The sequence below is a fragment of the Heterocephalus glaber genome, unplaced genomic scaffold, assembly GCF_053883595.1.
Source record: "Heterocephalus glaber isolate CG9 unplaced genomic scaffold, H.glaber_assembly_v1.0 deba00001553, whole genome shotgun sequence".
In the NCBI taxonomy this organism is placed as follows: domain Eukaryota; kingdom Metazoa; phylum Chordata; class Mammalia; order Rodentia; family Bathyergidae; genus Heterocephalus; species Heterocephalus glaber.
Window position 1 is genome coordinate 12,484,137 of NW_028258344.1, and position 6,076 is coordinate 12,490,212.

General features: G+C 33.2%; 1 pseudogene; it reads right to left on the minus strand.

Annotated features, from left to right (window-relative positions):
* Window positions 1-4,891: 4,891 nt before the first annotated feature.
* Window positions 4,892-5,385, minus strand: LOC101707428 (tubulin-specific chaperone A pseudogene; annotated as a pseudogene).
* Window positions 5,386-6,076: the final 691 nt, after the last annotated feature.

Below are 6,076 nucleotides of genomic sequence, written 5' to 3' on the forward strand. Positions count from 1 at the left end.
TACTACTCAGCCATAAATAATGAAAAACTAGAACTATTTATAGCTAAATGGATGCACATTGAGGCCATGCTCTTAAGTGAAATAAATGGGACACACATGTGTAAATACCGAATAGTTTCTCTGGTGTGAGAAACTGAAAACGTAAATGAGGATCAAAATGTATAATAGACAATGTGAAATAGGAGAAGAGGTCCAAAGGGGAAGGAGTAGTGGGAAGGTTAGCCAAAAGGAAAGAAGGAAAAGGAAAAAAAAGGAGAAAAGGAAAGAATGGAAACAAAGTCTATGTAAACAGAGAGGGGTGGAGGGGTAAGGGAGGACAGGGGAATGGGGAAAAAATAAAAACCCAGATATATCATGTAAAGGTACAGATTCTCAATGATGAATGTCATCATATAATTAATTAAGTAATTAATTTAAGAAAGCCTAAATAAATGGAAAAAGGCCAGGGATGTAGCTCAGTGAAAAGAGCCTAGGTTTAATCCCGAGCACCAGAGAAAAGGGGATATATTAATATATTTTATAGGTAACAAAATCGCAATGTGTGTTTTAATATTTTGCTAATTTCTATTATGCAAACTCTTTTAGGCTCATTATATAAATAATATATAATTTCTTTAAAGTGTCCAAATTCCCTTACTGCATTGTAAATTTCTTTAGAAATAGACCTATTTAATTTATTTTTGTTTCCTCCGGAGCATTATCATATAGAAGATATTCAATGAATGCATGTTTACAGTGATTAGATTAATAATAGCTTTAAAATTTGATAAATTAGTAAGATATTTCAATTAAGGTATTAAAAATAAAAATTCCTGGTTAAAAATTGTTATGATGATTAATATTAAATTTTTGAGAAGGAAAATATGCTTGAGAATTTGGAGTATCTGGTAGAACACAAATAAAAGAGGCATGAAAAGAGGTATGAAATGAGTCAAATAAAAGCATGAGGCATAATTTTGCTCAAAATATAAAGTCATAGCCTAGAAAAATTTCAGAGAAAAAGAAAAAATATCAGACAAACTAAAGCACAGAAATCATAGTGAATCTGGAATAAAGGAAAGAAAAGTTATTACTATTTGCAAAAGTATGTAACCTTCATTGAGTAAAATACCAGAGATAAAATCAGGTTAAATTGATTTTTATTATAATTATATTTAAAATTTTAAATTCATCAATGTAGTTTATATGCACACATACATCTACATTCATATCTGTAAAATTTATATTTTAAATATATTGTTCATTTTTATATTATATAAATGGTTGAGAGAAACATTTTCTCATACTTAAACATAAACTAATCAATCTTGGAAAGATAAAAAGTCTGTTCATTTCCACCTTATGAAAATACTGGAAAGAATTTACTGCTTTATTCTCTTTCTCAGGCTCATTCTGATCTCATAGAATATGCATTTTCAGTTTTAGTCTACAAAATTTCCACAAATATCCTGAATTTTTGCTTCTTTATCTTTGTCAATAGTCTTATTTCCCCCATGGCTATTTTTACAGAATTCATTTTTATTTCTATGTGACCAGTGGAACCCTGTTTGTCAAGTTCAATAACATCCTTAGGAGGAAATTACAGGGAGCAATTTGGGTCAGTCACTTTCTTGGAGGGAAAATATTAACACCCTCACCTCTTGCCCTCAATATTAGATCCTGCATAGGAGTGAGCTGCTCATTTTCTGGAGTGTTAAGTAGTCACTTGGTAAACAATCTCTTTTATTGTCTGGGAAAAAATAGCCTCAGAAATTTCTAGGAATAAATGTTTTAAAAGTAGAAAAATGATAAAGAATATTATCACACAATGGTCCCCTTCCAATTTTATCTTTAATACAGATTATATATATGAATATATATATTTGTGAGAGCACTTATTAAACTTGAGAAATTTATAGGAAAGTAGAAATACCTTAAGACTGCAATGTTAAGTGAAATAAATCAGATATACAAGCCCCCAACCCAAAACCCAGGGATAGCAATTTCAGAGTTCTCAGATATTTGAAGGAAGGATAATTCTGCAGTATTTCCATTCTGCTTTAAATACCTAAAGTAGTTTGTGTCCTGCAGTAGAGATTATAGTTGACAAAAATTGAGGCTACCATGAGCAGTGGTCAGATTATCCATATAGAAGATCAACAAAGCATAGCAGAGTTGAACCAGACCAAGTGGGCCTAACAGACATCTACAGAACATTTTGTCACAGCTACAGAATAAATATTTGTCTCAATAGCACATGGGACATTTTCCAGGACAGCTCATATGGTAGGCCATAAAACAAATCTCAGTAAGGTTTAAAATTTGAAATAATATTGAGTATTCTTTTTCACCACAACACAGAAAGCAAGAAATCAGTAAGAAGATAAATGTTGGAAACTATAAAAATATACAGAAATTAAACTACATACTTCTGAACAACCAAGGAAGAAATTGGGACAGAAGTTTAAAATTTTTTTGGAACAAATAAAAATGGAAATAGAACATACCAAAATATCTGGGATGTGGCAAAACCAGTACTAAGAGATTAACGGTGGTACATATCTATAATACCAGTTCCTTGGGAGGCTGAAGCAGGAGGATCACAAGTTTGAGGTCAGGCTGGGCAAAAATAAAACAGAAAGGTTTAGGAATGTATCTCAGTGGAAGAACTCTTGCCTAGCATGCACAAGGCCTTGAATTTAATAATCAGTACTGCAGAAAATAATAATAAAGGGCAAAATGTTTAAAGAAATCAACACCTACATCAAAAAAAGCAGAAAGATGTCAACTTAGCAAGCTGTTATTATGTCTCAAGGAAAATCAAACCAAACCCTAAATTAGTACAAAGAAAGAGTTAAAATCAGAGCAGAAATAAATAAACTTTCTATAGATATATATGAAAATATATGGATATACAATCTATATATGAATATATATAAAATCTATACATGCATATATATTTATCAACAAAATGAAATGTTATTTTAAGAAGATCAACAAAGTTGTCAAACCTTTAACTAGACTAAGAAAAAAAAGAGAAGATTCATAAATATGGAAATTAAAAGAATCATTAGAAACTATTATAAATATGCACCAACAATTGATAACCTAAAATAAATAGACAAGTTCCTGAACACACATATCTAACCAAGATTGAATCATGAAATAGAAAAGCTGAACAGACCAATAATGATTCAAAAAGATTATATCAGTAACAAAAAGGACTTCTATCAAAGAAAAGCTCAGAGCTGGATGGTTTCACTGCTGAATTCTATTAAACTTAAAGAAGAACTACTACTAATTCTTCTCAAATTTTTCAAAAAAGTGGGAAAGGATGAAATTCTTCCAAACTCATTCTATGAGGCTACAAAAGCACAACAACAAAAAGAAAGCTATAGGATGATATCCTTCATGAACATAGATACAAAGACCCTTAACAAAACTCTAGAAAATGAAATTCAGCAATACGTTGTAAACATTACTCATCATAATCAAGTGGAATTCATTCCCAGTTTGTACGGAGGGGTCAACATAAACAATTCAATTATTGTTATACACCACATCAATGTGTAGGGGCAGAGAGACATAAACAAAAACTCAGGGGGCTGGGGATTGAGCTCAGTGGTTTCGCCACCTGCAGTGCAAGCGCAAGGGCCTGAGTTCAATCCCCGGTACCAAAAAAAAAAAAAAAAAAAAAAAAACCTCACGGGAAAACATGGATGACTAACATTTTAAAATCATTACATGCTTGTCTGTGACTGACGAGTGTAGGACCATCACATGCGTATCTATGTACCATGTACTTGAAAGAGTGTACCCTACTGTATCCCTATGAGAGTGTTACTCACATTTACCTGTGCTGACCTTGTCCCCTGCTCAGAAACAAAGGCTAAAACCTTGATTGGCCTAAACCACCAATCACTGAAACAGTTATTTTCAGAAACCAGCTTAACCCTACAAGTATGAAGTACTTCTCATTCTCACCGGGCATCCTGAGAGGCATGTCCCCTATCTTGTAGCATCACTCTGGTGCTAAAGTAGTCTATTTTCTGCTTTCTCTGTAGTTGCAGCACTCCAAATAAAATTTCACTTTGCAATATACCAGTCTTGACTCCCTCACTTTCTTGCTAAGAGCCCCAATTCTTTATCCTTCACTGGAGTGATAGTAAGGACTGGAAGAAATGCAAAATGTCACTCAGAGACCCTCTGCTAGATGTAGCAAACAGAATGAAAGACAAAAACCACATGATCATCTTAATAGGGGCAGGAAAAATATTTGATAAATTAAACATCCTTACATGATAAAAATGAACAAATTAGGTATAGAAGTCACATACTCCAACATATCAAAGGCCGTGTATATAACAAGCCCATTGCTAACATTATACTGAATCGAGTAAAATTGAAAGGTTTCTTTCTGAGACCTAGAACCAAACAAGGTTCCTCACTCTCACCATTTTTAATCAACACACTACTAGGAGTCCTGGCCAGAGTAAAAATGCGAGAAAAAGAAATAAAGGGTATTCAAATTGGAAAGAAGAAAGTCCAATCTTCACTATTTACAGATGACATGATAGCAAACCCCAAAGACTCCATCCCCAAAAAACTATCAGAAATGAAAAATGAATTCAGCAAAGTTGTAGGATACAAAAATCAATATTGAGTTTTCTGAAAAATAAATCAAGAATTTAATCTCATTTTCAACAGTTGCCAAAAAATAAATTAATAAATGAAAACCAGATAAGAGTACCTGAGAACAAATTTAACCAAAGAGATGAGAGAGCTCTATGGTGAAAATTATAAAGTACCAATGAACTAAACTCTAGGGGATACACATGGGAAAGATCTATCATACTCATTAGAAGAATCAATATGCTAGTATGTACCTGGAATGATCTAAAGATTCTTTTTTTTTAGATGAACTCATCTATTTGACATATTAAATTATGCAAAGAAAAATATTTGCAACTGCATAAAAAGAATCATATTCTCATACTACTCGAACACCCAGCAGTGGTAAAAATAATGAATGGACCCCAGGATTTAATGGAAAAACATTCTGTACAGAAAAGTTTCAGGCTTCTAACTTCACTGAATCCCAAACTAAACGTGCTTCTTTGTATTCTTCAGCTTCTTCCAAATCTTTTTCACTTTCTAATATTTGCTGAAGATCAGTATAAGCCGCCTCTAACCTGTGCTGGCAATCTGGGATCATCATCCGGGACTCTTGCAGGATCTCTGCCTGGTTTTTAATAGCATAATTTTCGCCATCTTCAGCTTTCATTTTTTCAATCTTTTCTTCTTGTCGCTTTGCTTCTTTTTCATACATCACTTTTTCTTTGACCAGTCGCTTCACCACACCGGTCTTGATCTTGATCTGCCTCATGCGAGGATCGGCCATGGTGCCTGGACACAAGGGAAGGAGGAGCACTGGGCTGGTGGGGCCAAGAGAGCAACAGCACGGGGCAGTTGATCTACAGATTCTTATCTGTAGGAAGGAATGCAATCCTGATCAAAATATCGATGAAATTATTTACAGAACTTCAAAAGACAATCCTAAAAATTATATGAAACCACATAAAATGCTGAATAGCCAAATCAATCAAATAACACAGCAGGAAGTGTTAAATTACTTCAAAATATACTACAAAGCTGTAGTAGTCAAAACAGCATAGCGCTGGCATAAAAATATGCATGGACCCATGCAAGAGAATAGAATACCTAGCAGTAAACCACACATATACCAAAACTGATCTTTTATAATAGTGCAAAGAACTTTTTGAAGAAAATATAGTCTTTTCAATAGTGTTGTGAGGATTGGATAGCCACAAGCAGAAAAATGAATTCAGACCCCGTTTTCATAATAAAAATAAACTCAAAATGCCCCCAAAACTTAAATGTAAATCCTGAAACTATAAAATTACTAGAAGAAAAAGTTGGGGGTGGGAGCTTGACATTAATCTGGGGAATTTTTTTAATGACCCCAAAAGTATAGGTAACAAACACAAAAATAGACAAATGGGATCAAATGAAAGTAAAAAGCTTTTGCAAAGCAAAAGAAACAACTGAAAAAGAATAAAGACATCAATGAATTGTG